Here is an 18,918-nt window from a genome sequence, read left to right as displayed (position 1 = left end):
CTGCTGATTTGGCAAAATATTATACATGTACATCAACTAAGGAGGATTTTAATTCCCCCACACAAAATACGACAGAAAATGATCATACATACAGACATGCTAAGCCCTTTATAGTGTACAACACAAAGCAATATAAACAAAAACCTACCGCAGTATATACACATCACAGTTTATAGATTTGACTATGATAGTTACATATGTAAAATATCAGATCTCACTGTATTTTCCAAGCAACATACTGCACAGCTCATACAAGTGTAAATTTCTACATACTGCACAGTATACTTGCTGGATTATGCACCACAAATTTTTCCTGACTTGCTGCTTTAAATTTCACTATCAAACAATTTTGCTATTTGATTATACTCTTGTAATGGTTTGTTGTTGTTGTTGTTTTTTCTCTCTCTTTTTTCTTCAAATTCCATTATCTTCTGAGCAAGCATCTAATCAACATTTGTAGAACCTGAGAAGCACAATGCCAGAGATGAAAAAATAACAACAACAACAACAACAACAACAACAACAACAACAACAGCAACAACAACAACACAACTATTCCTGAGCATCTGCCCTAGCTGTTTGTCTTCATACAATGCAAACACTCCACAAACTCAGTTTTCTTGTACACTTGTGATGCAAAAAAATACAATCTACTACTCTAAAATCATTCCCTTGCCAATGGCTTTGGTACAGAGCAGTCCTCCCAAAGTTTGCATTCAGAGCAATGGCCCAGTCCATGAGAGAAGTTTCAGCAAAGCAAAACAAAAATAAAACAAAACAAAACAAAACATTAAAAGAAAATGAAGAGAGAGAGAGAGAGAGAGAGAGAGAGAGAGAAAATTGAACTAGAGGAGGTACTTTGTACTACAAAGGCTACAACAGGGATCAGCACAGCTACCAAAATGGACAATTAGTGGCTAATCTACGTCCCCCATGAAATGGGAGTGATCTGCTCCCTTGGAAGAGGTCAAAGTCACTGCAAGCTCTCAAATTCCACTTCACATTTTTCATTTTCATCTGTAGGGGGAGGATTTCATAAGCCCTTTTTACACTTGTGATTCTTAACCCCGTACTTTCTCTGACCCAGGACTATCGTTAGTCCCGTACCAATTTTTTCAGCTTTTCGCACTCGCCAATAAATGCCGTACTAAGCTCTTGTCCTGGGCTAAGGAGAAAACTGACCTTTTTGCACTCGTATTTCTTAGTCCTGTACTTTCCAAACCACATGAATATTCATGATTACGCTGTGCACTGTACAAGTACACGCATGCACCGGCAGCACTTGATTACCTCGTTTCTGATTAAACAGTGGGGGGTCGGACTTCGTCTCCGTCGCTTAGCCCAGGATTATTTTTTCGTTCTGTTTACACTCGCTTGCTTGGCACCGTAATTGTGGGGTTAGCAACGCAATTGCGGTGCTAACCCTGCTATTTTGCAGGGCCAGATACACTTGTAGTACAGGATTATCGGTGGGGCTAGCCCACTTTGGCAAAAACAAGTGTAAACAGAAAGTGGGCTAAGGAAAGTCCGGTACCAATGGTGGGGCTAAGGCCCCCCCCCCCCCCTTAGCCCCACCGTTGGTACGGGACTAAGCAAAAATTTGCAAGTGTAAAAAGCCCTATATTCACCATGAATTTTTCCCCATCCGATATGTGTAACATGCTTTGCAGCTTTCCATTTACCTGCTTTTTTAATAATTTACTTGTTTGTTTCTAACTAGAATGTCCTGCTCACTTGGACAACATTGAAGTCAGTGCTCAGCAATCTTAGCATTTCATTTTTTTTTTTTTTTTTTTTTTGGGGGGGGGGGGAGGAGGAGGAGGCTAGGGGTGATACTTGATAGTCTTAGGGTTGTCAAATGTTTTTCTTGTGTGTATATGTGTGTGTCAGCAGAGAACATGATGACATCAAGCCTTGTGTGACAGTATCATAAATACAGGTTCTACATCGTGAAATTTATTGCGCCTTCTGATCTCTTCAGGAATACGGCCTGCGGCACAGGTTCGGGCAATTACGAAGAATGTGGCATCCCATGCGTCATTTTCATAGCTGACGTTGGATTGCTTGAACAGGCTTACAGGTCAAATGCTGCCATCAGTTTGCAGTGGTGTGCTTGGGTTGGCAATGGCCTTTGCTCAGGATACCCTAACCCCATAACTGACCCCAATCACAAGACCAAAAGCATCACTGCCTTTAATATTGAGGTTAATGAATATAAGGCCAGCAGCCACTCACCAATGTCCTAATTTTAGGGATACAGGAGAGCTTGGAATTATGCTTGTTTCTCTTCAACGTAAAAGAGGAAGCAAACTTTCTAATTTCATTTGCCCTTATCAAATCATTCTTTACATTCTCAAATAGCTAGTCGGAGGTCAGGGGCTTGCAGGACCTAAAATTTCCAAATTTCGAAGATCTACTTCATAGAATACTTTGTTAGTAAATCTCATAATGTTTGGAGAAACAGAAGCAAAAGATATTTCAAAAGCAGACATTTTTTTTTTTATATTAACCACCACAATACAATCCCTACCATTGTATTCTAACTCTATGATAATGTTTTAAACTGAAAAATGTTGGAAACCTTTGTGAGAATTAACGTGTTTGACTAGACCTACAGCACAACTTATACTGTCTATCTGGCTCAGCAGAGAATGAGAACAACGAAGAAATAATCATACAAGTTTGAAGAACTACGTGGGAAGGCACTGGAATGAAACAACAAACTCAGAAAGGTTATGAATTACATACAACGATATATCAAACATTTGTATCTCTGTTTTGTTATGAAAATTATGCCGAGTCCAAGATATTGTTGCAAAATACTTTCACCTTCACCTAAAATAATTAAAACTTCATTCATGTCATTACGTTCAAAGCAAAGTGTGTGTAACTATTCAAATTTCAAAATGACTGTTCCAACAGTTACCAGTACACTCTTTAAATAGAAACTTGCACATGACAGACATCAGCCTGATGGAAATCCAAGTTCAAGAATTTTTTTTTTTTCGCAATCGCAAATTAGTGTGCTATTTTATTTCCTATTCACATCAGCATGAAGAGAATTAGTCCGAAATTTTCTTTAGCTGATTCGATAGCTGAGCATGCGCAAACAGCGTCAGTAGGGTGCGCGCCTTCAAAAATTACCCACGATTTGTGCGCAGGTTGCCTCGATCGACTAGGTTACTCAAGCTAGGCATGATGGGATGCATCACGCTAATTTCTTGAGGCGAATTCATGATATCGAATAGCACGCTAGTTCACAAATCATTCCGTTATTTCAGAAATTTCCTGAGTTTGGGTCGAGAAATTTTCTCGAGCTTAGCTTTCAAATCATCAAGCTATTCATACACGCTGTAGTTTGAATTCACATTTTCAAATAGCATGCTTTTTTGTCATCGGGTTAATATATCCAAACTCGAGATTCTGAAAATAGCGCCCTATTTCGAAACATCTGGCTGATGTGAAAACGCCTATGTATAGATATTTCATCATAACAAATCCATAATTGGGTGATACGCTAACGGGTATCACCTATTGTGTTTGCTCGAAATTCCCATTTCTTTCTGACAAATTTTGTGAACAAAATAACTCAACAATGACTTGACCAATTCACATGAAATTTTCAATCATCATATCTCATGACAATATCTCAGCACAGTACATTTTCATGACGATAACTTTTCTGTGACGTCATCTAGGTGCCATTTTGTGATTTTCAATGATCGATCATAACTTCATAACTAAATGCCATTTCTTTACCATTTCCGGAAGACATAAAGTTCAAGTCATGTCTGATAGTCCTGTACTATGCTAATTACCCAGGTCACCATGACGTGCACGTACAAGCGCATCAAAATTTTAAAGTGCTCAAATCGACATCCCAATGGATTTTCTCGAAGTTTCAGACAATTCCAAGCATTTCAAAAAAATCTGCGCGTTTTCGCGCACACAGCGTGTAAGCAACATGAAAATACACTTTTTTCGACTGATTTGGATTCCTGATACTGTACATCCAGTGACAATATCCATTGGTTTCCGATCGATTTTGACCAATAACAAAGCAATGCACGTGGGTCAAAGTTAAAATTCCGCGCGCGTCAATGTGCAAATAAAGTGAAAAAACATGTCTTTGTTTATTTCGCCATAGCTCTTGAAAATGTCCAGCAACCCTATGTTTTTATTGCATATTACAAAAGCATATGAATTGTAAATAATATTTCAAGTATCAATATTTCGAGGAAAACTCTATGATGTCACCATATCGTCATCTGAAATCAAAAGAGTGGAATTACATTTTTTGACACATTTATTTGCTGGTATCACGGTAGCTTTAGCTCAATATCATCCCAAATTCGGATATGTTGTACTTTGAACATTTGTCTTTTAAGTCCATGTCATTGTTTTGCAATTTGATTATGTTATCATACTGGAAATTGTGATTAAAGGCAAAGACTCAAAATAAGCCAAGTTTATGTGTTATGTCAATGGGAGGTGATTTTTTTTTTAAAATCCATATACTGACTTGATAACGTTCTAGCACCATCACCTCAGCTGATTTTGCTCCATTTCCTCTGAAACTTAATTATGTTGTAGCTGAGACAATAAGCTGCAGTAATCATGCATTTGATTTTTTCAAATCTCCTCATCAGGTTGGCTATTTTGCACCTTAAAACTGAAAATGAGAATCGAATGTGGACGAAATGATTCCTGATTTATCTTTCACATATAAGCTTACGTTCCACATACTTTTCTCATTGAGACGTATAGCTGAGAGGTTAAAGGCACCGTCTCTTGCGCCAGAGACGTAAAGGTTGCACACGTGCGGGTTCGAACCCCACAAGATGACGAAACAAAATACCTCTTAGACCCTTTCACTTTTTTTTTTTTCAATGGAGTAATTCCACTTTCGTCCATGTAGAAATCACGTTCTCATGTAAATGCACCCATACGCACATACACACACACACACACAATTTCACTTTGTTTTGTGTTGGAGACTACATTGCTTCGAGTGCTGCAAAATTTTACAGGCTTAGCATAGAGTTTGTCAAACTGATCATATTATATAATGACGACGAGATGAGACATAGCCCTCTTGGTTATGCAAATAATGGTCAAAGTTCATATTTGAAAATACAAATGTTAAAGTGAGGGTGACTCTTAAAAGACTTTATCGCCATGTTTGATTTCTGGAGGGTTTTCTTTTCTTTCATTTTGAAGACCTATTGGTAAATATTCAGTTACATAGCCTGTCAAATCGACTTACTTGCACACGCCGACACACGCATGAAATTCCCACTTGGTTGCATGACAGAAACAATTTGATCTGAATTATGTAGGACTGTAGAAAGAACTGGACTTCACGAATGTATCTCAATATAACTTTAAGTCGCTATTTTACATCATTTTCGTTGTCGATCACCTGTGACCGATATCTGATGACCCCCAGCATATCACCTAACTCGTCTTCAGTGACGAGTTTCATATCTCGTTATTTATTTGAATTACAAATATATACAGCATCGATGCTGCAACCAAGATTAGGAAACTGATTTTAATAACTCTTGCCAAGAATGTATGGTTTTGACAGTTAAGTTTCCATTGATACTGTGGCACATCACTTCTTATTTGACAGATATATTACATTTGTTTTTATCAATTGAGGCAGAAATTATACTAAAGGGTAAAAAAGGTGAAATACATTTTCAAAATGATGGCAAGCCTTCCAATGAAATGCACAACCTTTTTTATAATCTGAATTCACTGTTCATATTTGTATAAACTTAGACGCATTTCCCAAGAAATTTAAGCCACAAGATAGTCACTAATTCGTAAACATAATACTAAGTTTCACTTCCAAACACAATGTATTAAAGCATAACATTTCCTTCTGGGCAATCAGACTTTTGTAATGTGAAGAATTGGCAGCACTTCAGTGTAAAAAGTGTAAGCTGAGGAGACACTTCCTCCTGTAAATAGGTATCACTTCATTTATGAAAATATTGGTTTTCTTGGTTTCGTGGGTACTTTCAACATGTAAAACTTTTCTCTGACTGCAGTGTGACATACATGTACATGTACATGAACATGTACACATGTATGTAGGCCTACATCAATGTACCCTAGCACGATGCAGAAATGTACAAAAAAAAAACACAAGCTGCTGCCCAAACAGTACTCTGTGCTCAGAGAGGCAGCATCCCGACGCGTTCTTGCCAACAATAACCCCAGGGAGTCCGGGGGAAAAACACTGTTTGCCGTGTGGCCAAAGTTCAAATGCAAACGGTGACACATGCATGCACGCATTCAAGATTCTTTTTTTTTTTTTTGCTTTTTTTTTGCGATCTAGCATTTCATGAAATGATTTCAGAGAAGCGAGAAAAAGAGGGTGTGTTTCTTGATGTACGGCAATGATTAACGACACCTGCACACTCCCCACTGTAAGTTCAATGAAACAACATTTGCTGAATTCAAACAGTATACAAGGATTGCATACAGACCACTGCATAAACAGATGGGGGGGGGGGGGGGGGGGTAGAGAGAGAGGGAGATGAGAGAGAGAGAACAAATACAGCTTAGATTATATATTTCCCTCTCACTTTAAAGACATGAATCTCTATCACGATCTTGGGTCTGTGCTGACAAAAAGCAGGTTCCACTCACTATTACAGTAGAGACTTTGCATGCTTGTGTGTCTAAGGATATTTGGCATCATGAATTGCAATATCTCTTTGTGTACCCAGGTACTCACATTACTTTGCTTTCATAAAATGTAGCCAGTGTTGAATCTAAGACAAAACAATGTAGCGATAAAGCTCCTTCTTTTCCTTTCTTGTCAGTTGAACACACATACCCCTTTCAGGTAATCGCAGTTCAATTATCCGCATCAAAATAATGCGGATGAAGTAATCAAAATCGCGTTCATATATCCCATGAAGTGCGCACTACTTTTACGAGCGCCCGTTCATATAACGGTGCGAAAGACGGGAGTATTTGTCATGGTTACTGCCCACGCCTCTATAATGACATAATGTTTCCGGTGATATAATACTCACGTGTATGCACAGCTCTCGATCAAGCTCAGCATATCAGCGGTTGTGCGGGAAATCGAGTGACCTTTGACCGAACTGTGGAATGTTAGTACACATAAGTCGTAAAACGCGTTCATGTATTCTCGATCAACTCCTCATGCTGCAATAATGCGGATAATAGCAGCATCAAAATAATGCGCACTTTTTTACTCCTCTCCCTTTCATGTAATCAAAATTTTACTACTTACAAATGTATTGCTCCTATTATCCGCATCCACAATTACCTGAAAGGGGTAACAGAGAACTGAAAATCACAACTGATGGCTAAACCTATTGTACCCCCCCCCCTACCAAAAAAAAAAAAAACCTTTCACATGATCATCGCTTCCACAGCAAATTATAAGTACTTTAGGCCCTACACTCAAGCTACAGTGTAACTATAATAAAGGAGAACAGAATTTAAGTTTGACTTATTTTTTCTTTTTCTGCTGCAATGAATCTTAACATGACTTTCACAAACACGATGGAATCTGCAGTCTGATACTTTCCACACAAAAAAAGAGAGAGGGAGAGAGATACTTTATGAAAGAAAATCAATAATCCTGCATTATGACTTGAGAGAATGCATTTCTACCTTTGTAATAGATGCTGCACACCTGTTTAATTTAAAGACAGTTGAGCCATTTCTGTCTCATTTTTTTTTTCTGCTTCAAGATAGTACAAATTGTACATTCTTGATATCATTCTCGGGCGGAAAAAAAAGTGTCTTTTTTATACAATGTACATTATGTACAGTCTACATAAATTCAATTCTTTGGTTTAGATATTCCCAGGTATTCCACACTGGACATCATTATGTCAGTTAGCCTTACCGAAAGTTGTTTATTAAAAGTGTTTATAAAATGGGTTCAAGAATGTAGCCAATTGGAAGCGCTGAAATGAGTCACGTGTGCGTGCATCAATTTCTCACTAACATGCGCGGCCTGACGTCACAATGTTTACACTAGCAGTGCGCACTCAATCAGTTGTTACAAGTGCATCGCGCGCTACTATACATGCTGTCAATCCTGTAAACAACTTCTAGTTCGGGCTGCCGGCCGGCCTTTCTTGTGTGCATAACATGTGTGGCGTACGTATACTCTTATACATTTTACGTACAGTACTTTCAAGTATATGTGCGGGATTTCCGAGTGCGACGTGCGTAAATGTTTGGGACGAACATCTTCAGACATCTTGACTCTTTGACTGGTATTGACCCACAAAGGTACATGAAAAATGCTGTTAGTTTTCGACCCATTTTATAAAACAAATGATGCACAGGATTATTTCGTGGCGTCAGTGGAGATGCAGCTCACTCTCGAGTACTTACAATGTAGTGCAACATGCACTCGGCGTAACCACTAACGCACTCTATCCTGTGCATCATTTGTAGTATAAGAAAAGAAGAAAGCATCATATTGATGCGTGCTACCAATTAAAATTTGTATGTTGCAAAGAAAACAATCACACAATAGAAGTATTAAATTTGACACATCCCTGGCAAAGAGTTTTCACAAAGGTTCTGCTACCAATTTAATAATATTTGTATGTTGCAAAGAAAACAATCACACAATAGAAGTATTAAATTTGACACATCCCTTGCAAAGCGTTTTCACAAAGCTTTTGTAAGGGTAGCGCACAACACTATTCAAAGCTGGAAGATGACTTCTAGGGATAAAATCATGTCTCTTCATGTTATTTGATACATGTCTTGTATGTTAACTCGATACCCTGGCTGTAATATGTTCAGGAGGAATACAATCCTGCTTCAAAGAAATTCACCTGGTTAAGCTGTCTTCAAATGGAATGAATAATGGGATGTTATTCCAAGGCCACTATTCTTTCTTCGCAACTCCAGAAGCTGGCTGGGGTAAAGGGGAATTCGCAATTCGCACTAAACAGGAGTTACAGGTCATTGACTTGTCATACTTGGAGTGGCCTTTGAATCTTGAGAGCTCAACTCTATATTAGTCTCCCCCACACAGACCCATTTTACCAAAAGTCAGGGCATCAGATAGCATACATATGCCAGGCAAGTGGATGCCATGTTCAAGATCAAGTAGGCGGTGTGCATGCCTATGGAATTCGGCAGTAAGCACCACACGAGTGTGGAAATAGAGTGAGAAGATTCAAATGTCTGTACAGTGTACAGTGTATCTATCAGCCAACCTCTGGGATTTTGATTTTTTTGGTACCGACTTTCTGCATTTGGTTCTCAATGATACAGCTCCAGTGGCAAAAGTGGGCTGTACAAGAGTTAAAAAACAAAGTCCCTAGGTTTAACTCTATGAAGAGAAAAAATACTGAATATTATGCAGATGAGAGACACAAACATAGGGCCTATTTATTCTGTATCGAGTACTCTCAAACAAGTTAAGTTTAAAGTGGCAGTCACTCCAACATTTGTTTGTGTAAATGTTAGCAAGAGAAATGCTAAGGAAAAAAAAAATGAGATTATGGTTGAATATTTTGACTTGTGCTATGTTGACATTAAGACAATAAAATAGTCCATGGAGGGCTAAAAAATTTTGAAAAAAAAAGTGGGCTGCATGTCTTTAGACTAGGCGCCTAGCACAGTCCGCACAGAATGAACGTAGTCATAAGTACGGCTCTGTAAGTGGAAAATAAATGTGGCAGACGAGGTAATTTGCTTGGTGCACCAAAGTCGTTGCAGGAGAAGCACTGATTGATTGTAATTTTGATCTGCGTAATCAACGGCACCAGCACAAAAAAGTATGTTGTACATGCTGCAAGCTGCAAGGAGAAAGCCCGTAATCAGGAAGCCAAATTCAGCTGCACTCTTGGCTCTAATCACTAATCTCGGGCAACCGACAAATTGTTTTGATCCTTTCGCACTTTCAAGGAAGCTGTGCCTTCAGACAGAACCAGCAAACAAGCAAGCAAAAACAACAGAACAAAAAAGAGACAAGTACATAATCAGTGAGGGGGGGGGGGGGTGTGTTGGAAGGAAATGTAGGCTTGTTCGGCAACATTCGTTTGGTAGCCCAGCTTCCGGCTTAGGGGAGTATTTTCACCCCCTTCCCCTTCTAACATATAGATCCCTCTCTGGACCTACAGATTTGTATGAGCTCAGATCCCATTGACATTGTACGTATCATGTACAATTGTAGGTCTAAATATGTTGCCCACGGACTGAAAGACTTTAAAGGTAGGGAATCCCATTTGCATGCCTTAAATGAAGAGTTGTATAAATACAGTGGTATGTTGAAGAGAGTATCATTTTAGAAACTCCCATAAAGTATTGAAAGCGGAAGGTAACATTTAGTACATTTTTATTGACCGTTAGATTTTAAATTGAATTTTTTTCGGGGCTCACCGTAAATTCCAGTACATTACTAGGCTACCTTTGCAGACCCATGCACTGCATGTGTGTCCATCATGTATATTTTGTGAAGAAAGTTCATCAAAACTTACAAACATTTCTATATACATTCTTGCCACACACTCTATATGTTTATACATCAGCTCTTATACTTTTAGATTTGTGTTTATAGATAAAAAATACAGAAGACTGCAACAAAAAGGCTTAAGTGTGGCTGACACACAGAACTACTGAGTAGTTGAGTTTTGTGCATTATTCAAATTGTAGATAATTGTTGACTTCCAAATTTCTCAGCAGTGGCCTAAACAAGTCCCCTGAGGTTCATATCTAATGTTTTGCTGCATTTTGGGAGGTCTGTAAAAGGTATCCCCTACCTTTAAAGCCTCTACTTGCAACATTCACCTGTCTCATTCATACTACAGAGAAAGGCTGTACCATATGAATGAATCACTCTTAAAAAGACATAAAAGTGAGGTTTATTCTCTGTCCATTGCATGTAGGCCTATATAACGTACCCATTTAACCTGCAAAACAGACCCGCAACATGTACAATACTGCCTACACTATGCATCATCACTGAGCACAGGGAAACCCCTTTTTCCATACACACACACACACACACACACACAAATTGATTCTTTTTTTCTTTTTCTTTTTTTGTAGTCCTTGGGTATCAAAGACTGATTGCGATTTCGGCAGAAATGGGTCAAGTCCGTATGGCAACCTTCCCCACCACAGAATCAAGAATTCTTTAATCCACAGCTAGCTGTTCTGGATACTTCTTTTAACTGCATAAAATAAACTAGGAAACAGCCTCTGTTTCTGAAAATCTCCCTTAATATATTTTAATGTAGATTGTGCATGGGCACCATATCAAGTAGCCAAATCAATGAGTTCCTGGAAAGACTGATATTCATCCGACACGCTTTGCAGTTTCGAGGGAAAAGAGCTATGTTCCGGAAATTGACACAACAAAATGTTGAACACTATACAGACCGTCGTTTCTGTCTGTGAATCTTTCCAGACTACCAGACATGATACGGATGTACATTGTATTACCATCCTCTTTATGTACACGTGTATGCATGCGCAGTATACATATTACAATTATAGAGTATGATGTCTTTCAGAGTTGGGAAGTGCTAAAAATCAGGAAGTGAATAATGTTGCGTTTGGGGTATGCAAAGGGAGGAGGGGGTTACCTACATTTGTGCATAATGTGACACAGTTTATAATTTAAAATGAAACAACATCATAATTCTAGTACAATGTCATCCTTTTTGTTAAGAAAGACTCTATCCTGGAGAATCATAGATATAATGTGTAGAAGTCTGTGAAGGCACAAATATCTTGTAGTTTCTACCAGACAATGAGAATACATTGTACATATTGTATGCACATCCCGTGCACCAGAGGACACTGTTGTGTGGCTTCTTCAAGCTCCAACCATAAATTATCATACTCCCACGTACTAAAGGGTGTCTTTAGGCATAATTACGACTTTGGACAGGAACTTATGTCTGTCTAGCAGCAAGTCTGGATTTTTGCTTTCATTAAAGGACAAGTTCACCTTCATAGACATGTGGGTTGAGTGAATGCAGCAATATTAGTAGAACACATCAGTGAAAGTTTGAGGAAAATCCGACAATCCGTTCAAAAGTTATGAATTTTTGAAGTTTCTGCTCAGTCACGGCTGGATGAAAAGACTACTATAGCTTGTGATGTCACATGAGTACAATGACCCGATAAAGAAAGTATAAAGAAAATTTACCTTATTTTCACTTTTCTCACATAACAAAAAAGCACACGACTTCTCTCTTTCAGAAGACAAGGGGAATAATATTATCCTTAACATACATGATCAGTAACAAGTCCAAGAAATGTGCACTTTATTCAAAAAGTAAAATTTTGTGAAATTCTCTTTATATTTTCATTATATCGTTGTACACATGTGACACCATACACTGCAGTAGTCTTCTCATCCAGCAGTAATTGCGCAGATCCAACTGGTACTTAAAAAATTCATAACTTTTGAAGGGATTGTCAGATTTTCCTCAAACTTTCATTGATGTGTTCTACTAATTTTGTTGCATTTACTCAATCCACATGTACATGAAGGTGAACTTGTCCTTTAATTCAACATACAGTTTGTAGTCACCCACATCAGGTTTTCTTTGGACTGGATAAAAGGTAATGAATACAACATGTAATGGTATCTTTTCCAAGGTAGCTTCTGGGTAAAATTTTATTGAGATCAACATCTATCATAGCGGAATGAAAAAAAAAAAATGGAATACCAGTAACTAATCATTATGCCATTACTTGTGAAAACATGTGAAATGTTGCACGAATATTTCATTGGGCCAGTACCAAGTTTCAGTATGATTCCCACCTGGAAATACAACTGTATGTAAAACTTGGGCCTGTGATACCAACTGCTGCATGCTGCCACCACCTGGAAATCAACCTCCGTAAGGACTTTCCTGGAATCCCCTGTCAACTCATCTTCCTTGGCCCCTGTTTCTGTTCCTCTCTATATTTACATCCTCTTTCTAATTAAATCCATAACACCTGTCATAAAATAACTCTGGGTAAACATCCTCCTGTCATATTAACTCTACTTACATTTGAACACTTTATCTCAAGTGACAGATAAAAAGGGTTGACGCTGAATGTGTAAAATGACACATTCTTGGAACAAACCCATCAATGTACTATGTACTTTAAATGGATGCTCTTGAATTTGAAGACTTCTTAGTCTTCGGCAGAAAACAGTCCATGCATGTAGATTTTATTACTGGTTTAATTTACACAAAATTATTGATTATGGACAGATGGAAGGACGGCGGGACAGACGAAAGGACAGATGGACAGCACAAAAACATGCCTCCGTCAACACTTCATGACAGAGGCATAAAAACCAAAATCAGGCTAGACCAATTTTGGCACTTGCAATGCCTATCACCAGAGTTCACCATTTTTTGTTTTGTTTTGTTGGGTTGTTTTTTTTTTTATCTAAACACAAAAATTAAATGTGTTTGCATTCAAAGGTTGCAAAACTTACAGGTTGCAAAAACTAATCTTCAAAATCTGTTAATTTTGGGTATATGTGAACAGAACTTGTGTGCATTGAAAATTTTCAGATGATCAAGCCAACTTCCAGGGGAGTCTATGGGCATGAGGGGGTGGCAGACTCTCACAATAAGGTGAGGTCAGTTTTGAGCAGAGGTGTACGCACTTTGCTATTCCTGGAAAATCACACAACCTGAGTTGAGGTCATCCAGACAAGGATATTGCTAAAACCGTATTCTTGGCAGTACATATATGCATTCACTTGACCCAGACTTTATTTACCAATTGACAGAACCTTTCACTAGTTACATTGTAGTTCCTCTGTGCGTACAATGATAGCGTGTGTGTTCATTTAATTTTTAGTATCAATGTTTCGCCTTCATGTATTGCATTATATAAAATTCCTTGAACCACTCATTTGATTTCTGTGTAACAATGGACACACATGAAATGTCTAATTTTTGGTTGTGTGTAGTAATTCAATTTGAAGAAAAAAAAAGACTCATCTACTTTTGTACGATTATATGTAAAATTATGTAAATTTGATGAAATAAAACAAAAGATTTAGTGAGGAAAAAAGTGTGCATGAGTGCATGTGTGTGCATGAAAGTATGCTTGAAGGAAAATATGTGACCGCGCACCACAACACGAACAAAAAGTCGCACACACTGATTTTGTGTGAGGACTAAACACAGGTGAAATGGGTCAACCTATAATACCGATCTTGACTCTTTAATGTTTTCTGAAAGAGCAAGTCTCCTTCTACATTGTGCTAAGATTTGGGATCATAAAACGGACAGGAAAGAGTGTTTTTTAGCAGTTTATCTTGAACACTTTTTGGTAGAATAGTGTGATTAGGTGTGTTTTTAGAGTCCCCTTTTCATTTCTTAAAAACCTTGTACACACTCTTCACTTTCAACTCTAATAACTTTTGAAAGGATGACGCTGCTGCTTTGAAGGTTGGCATCAATTATGAACAGAATGTGTTAATAAGGCACGCTCAATTTTAGTTTAATCTTATAATCCCTTCATTGTTGTTACTCTGATGGTTTACATCCTGTTTTTTGTCCCATTCATTGCACAGTCAGCATGGCTTGGTAAAGATTTAGCGCTTGAATAGACATTGTACTTCAGAGCCTCTTTTCTCAGTTCACACTTTTTCTGAGTGTGTTTTCTTTCCAATATTTAGATAGGTTTAGGAGAGTCCATTTGACTTGATTTATACATCATTTTAAAGCTTAAGGTCTGCTCTTTTAGAATATGCTCTTAACTAAAATTTCATGTCTGGCGACTTTCTGTGCGTTTTGTGATGCACGGTCACATATAGTAATCCTAGTTTGTAGAATTTTTCACACACTTTTTGGGTGTTTGAAGAGAAAGAAGTTGGATTCACTGCTTCAGTCAGAAATTATTGAATTAAATGAAGTAGAGTAGAATTCTCATCAAATTGATGGTATATGTACATGTATGTGGCATGGGTATGTTCTTGTCACAATGTACTGGGTAGAGGAGAAATAAACTTCATCACTTACTTCATGAAGTACAGGTGTAATAACAAACACAATTCCACATAAGTTTGTGGTACACACATGGGGTGTATCCATTCTGTATGTTCAGAACACAATGTGCCTGAATATACATCATTGTTTAATAGTCACCACACCCAATCCATTGAATCTTAACTTCATTATACGTTTTGTGTACATTGCCTGTCCAGGGAATAATTTTCCAACTCAAATTTGATTAGCAATTTCAGCTGATGAACAATATTTTAAATGTTATCCTGTACACTTCTATGGAAGAAAACTGCTACACAAAAGTTAGTTTGTGTAGCAGTGTTGTAAAAATGCATAGCAGATTGCGATGCGATACCAGGAAAATTATTCCCTGCTGTCATTTTGGGATGGACTAGATCACACAAAACTGAACAGACTGTGAAGTGTGTTGCAGAACATTACCTATGTGCAGTGTTACATGACGAAAGGGGAAACACAAAACATCACTAGGTATGGCTCTATTTGTGATTGGACCATTCCATCTCAAGGACATTGGCCTTTGCCCGTGAATAATGGAACACTATGTCCACACAGACCGCTGTATTATTTTTCGGCATCCACACCGCTTTGGCAAATACACCTTTTTCTTTTCCTTGTCGGGCAACGCAATGCAAATTATTGCAATGCGCAAACATACATGCTCAGATGCTCACATGATCAGCAAGTATAGTGTATAATGTGCCCTTTGCCATTGCCTATTAAAGTTCATATATGCCAGGCATAGACTTTACAGATGGCTGGCAATATGAACAAGTAGTTACTACCCCCACCCCCCCCCCCCCCCCCAACATATTCTCACAACACACACATACATTTATGCACAGTCGACACCTACAGTTTGTACAACACACCTACAACTCTTACACACTCATACCTGGTCTCCCTCAATCCTTGTGTACCTATACACTTTGTACTTGTATATAGGTGTATCACCATAACACTCATACACAATGATAATGACACTGACACTGACAAAGACACTAACACTAAAACAGACACAAACACTGTAAACTGTGTTGTACGTGTATACACTCTATGCAAGAAGGTTGGTGTTGGTCTTCCACAGTCCTTGTTTCCCTACAAGTGTATCATCATGGCACCCCCCCCCACACACACACACATACATACATACATACACACACACACACTGACACTGACACTAACTCTATTATTAAACACACATCCAATTTTTATACTCATACCTAGAAGCAAGATGGTTGGTGTTGGTCTTCCACAGTCCTTGTTTCAGTACAAGTGTATCATCATGGTGCCCCCCCCCCCTCCACACACACACACGCTGATACTGACACTAACACTAACACTGGCACTGACACTAACACACATCAAATTCTTATACACTCATACCTAGATGCAAGATGGTCGGTGTTGATCTTCCACAGTCCTCGTTTCCCTATGAGTGTATCATCATGGCGCTCCTCCCCCCCCCCCCCCCCACACACACACACTGACACTAACACTGACACTAACACTAAACACATATCCCATTCTTATACACTCATACCTATGCAAGATGGTTGGTGCTGGTCTCCCTCAGTCCTTGTTTCCCTACAAGAGTATCACCATGGCACCCATACGATATCATCCATGTTGTAATCTGTGACAAGAAGATTTGAACAGATGGAAAACACTATATACACTGTATTACAAAAGATGCCGCACCAAACTTACTTTCAAATCCAGCATGCAGCTTTCAAGCAAAAACATGACTCAGTGTTACGAAATTAAGATGATAACCGAGGTACACTACAACTGTGATACATCCGCTACACAACTGTGATGCCAGAATATGTCGAGCAAACTCGTACACTGGACATGCAATACATGTACATTTTATGGGTTTCCAGCTTATTTCAAACTAATTTCAAAAGCAAACAAAGGGAAACTGAAATGTACATTGTACTCTATTTGTAAGTGAATGATTGAGCTAAGAAAGAAGACTCCAACCAAAGGACTCCTGTTTTCTTTGCTCAATTATTAACATACAATTTTAAAAGAATTATATGTACATAATGTATGTGTACACTGCAAATGTATGAAGTTTTACAATAAATAACTGCATATACCACAGAATGAATGCTACAATCTTTTCTCCAGTGTACACTGTTGTTGTTTGCAAATGAAATGTAATCATCAAGAATAGCTTCACTTGAAGTGAAAAACAACACATTTATGCACATAAAACATGCTGTACTACCTACACATAGAGTTCAAGTTCATGTATTTTCAACTTCTCATAAAAATAGGTTTGCACAGAGAAAAAGAAAAAATCATAATGGTATTCTAAAAGTAATGTATTGAAGGTGGAAGGGAATTGACTACTGATAAACTGCACATAATGACAAATGCAACTGTTGACAGAAGTCAAATACAGTGTAATTCACACTAGTCAGAAAGATATGATCTGTTGTTTATAAGCAAAGACAACTTCAGACAAAGGGAAGTATTATACAGTAACAAATGAACCCCACCCCCAACAACAACAACAACAACAACAAAGCCTACATAATGCATACTAGGAATACTGAGTCATAATTTTTTTTTTGACAACAGTTTCCTGTTAGCTTCAATTCAACAGTCTTTTCAAATGGTACAAGCAGGGCTGCCCACTAGCCGATTTTTTTACTGGTCAGACCTGTCTGTCAGACCAGTAGGTATCCAATTTTTCCATTCTTTACTGGTCCGAAAATAATTTTTATTGGTCAGGGACCGTAGAACCAGTGCCAGTGTGCAGCATTGGGTGAAAATGATGATATGCATCATTACAATGTATAGTTAATGTGCAAACGGTGATCCTTAACTTCGAGGACAAGCTCATATTACGTATGGGGCATCACATGTCACATGATCTCTTTTGTCACGAAATGACAATTTCGTGACGAAATTGTTTTTCGTTGACTAGTGACATAAATTTCATCACGAAATGACAATTCTGTCAATCACTGATGAAATTGATGATGTCACTTGTGAACGAAAAAAAACAATTTCGTCACGAAATGACTGATTTTGTGACGAAAGAGACCATGCAACACTTGGCGCCCCATACTAAACTCAAGCTTATCCTCGAAGTTAAGGATCACCGTCTGAATGTAACTATTGTTCATGTGCGAATCTTTATCACTCCATATCTTTAGGTCAACTGTATATAATATTAGATTTATAAACAGAGCTCTGCGGTTATCTGTAGTGAGAATCACTACAGAAAGTTTGTCTCAGTTTTCTGGTCTGATAATACTACAATATAGAGATTGAATATAATTATAATCAGCGAATGTCATATCCAATTTTATCAATACCACAAGTTTATTTCCCTCCCCAAGACTTCTAAAATATGCTCTATATCTATATATTTCTTGGTCTTTTGATTAAAGTTTTGTGGCTCCAAGACAGGTTCTACCTGATTTCCCGTCTCTAATCAATTTGGGTCATATGATATGTCCCAGCGCATTCTGTCCAGATTCATTCCTATCATAAACTTGGAGCACATACTGAACAGGCTTTGAATGCACGGATATTACTGGGCAATATTCATGCACTTGCTCCCTATATTGCTGATTATCCAGGAACATCAAAATCAATTTTTACCAACTTCACCCACCATCCTCGGCTCATTTTTTGCCATTACATTGAGAATGAGATGTTAAAACAATAATTTCTTCATCTCCTCAATCTGTTCCTCATCATCATCCTTTTTTTTTTTTTTTGGGGGGGGGGGGGGGGGGGAGGGGGGGAGATGATATCTGTATTTTTCTATCACAATTACAATATTACCTAAGCTGACTTCAGACTAAAATTAAATGAGTTGGAAGTCAGCACACCTATTCAATTATATTCAGTTCAGCTCAATTCAATTCAATTA

General features: G+C 38.1%; 1 protein-coding gene across 1 annotated transcript in view; it reads right to left on the bottom strand.

The window, feature by feature from the left end:
• LOC139720969 (DCN1-like protein 3) overlaps nt 1-18,918 on the bottom strand; it is a 47,886-nt gene that overhangs the window by 17,357 nt on the left and 11,611 nt on the right. Inside the window, exon 2 of the mRNA XM_071632298.1 lies at nt 16,564-16,656. The gene's annotated coding sequence lies outside the window, so the exon portion shown is untranslated. The remainder of the gene's footprint in view (nt 1-16,563; nt 16,657-18,918) is intronic.

This window comes from Diadema antillarum, unplaced genomic scaffold (assembly GCF_040938485.1).
Source record: "Diadema antillarum isolate AM-2024a unplaced genomic scaffold, OU_Dant_1.0 scf00000135, whole genome shotgun sequence".
Classification (NCBI taxonomy): Eukaryota; Metazoa; Echinodermata; class Echinoidea; order Diadematoida; family Diadematidae; genus Diadema; species Diadema antillarum.
This window is presented reverse-complemented; position numbering and strand designations above follow the sequence as displayed.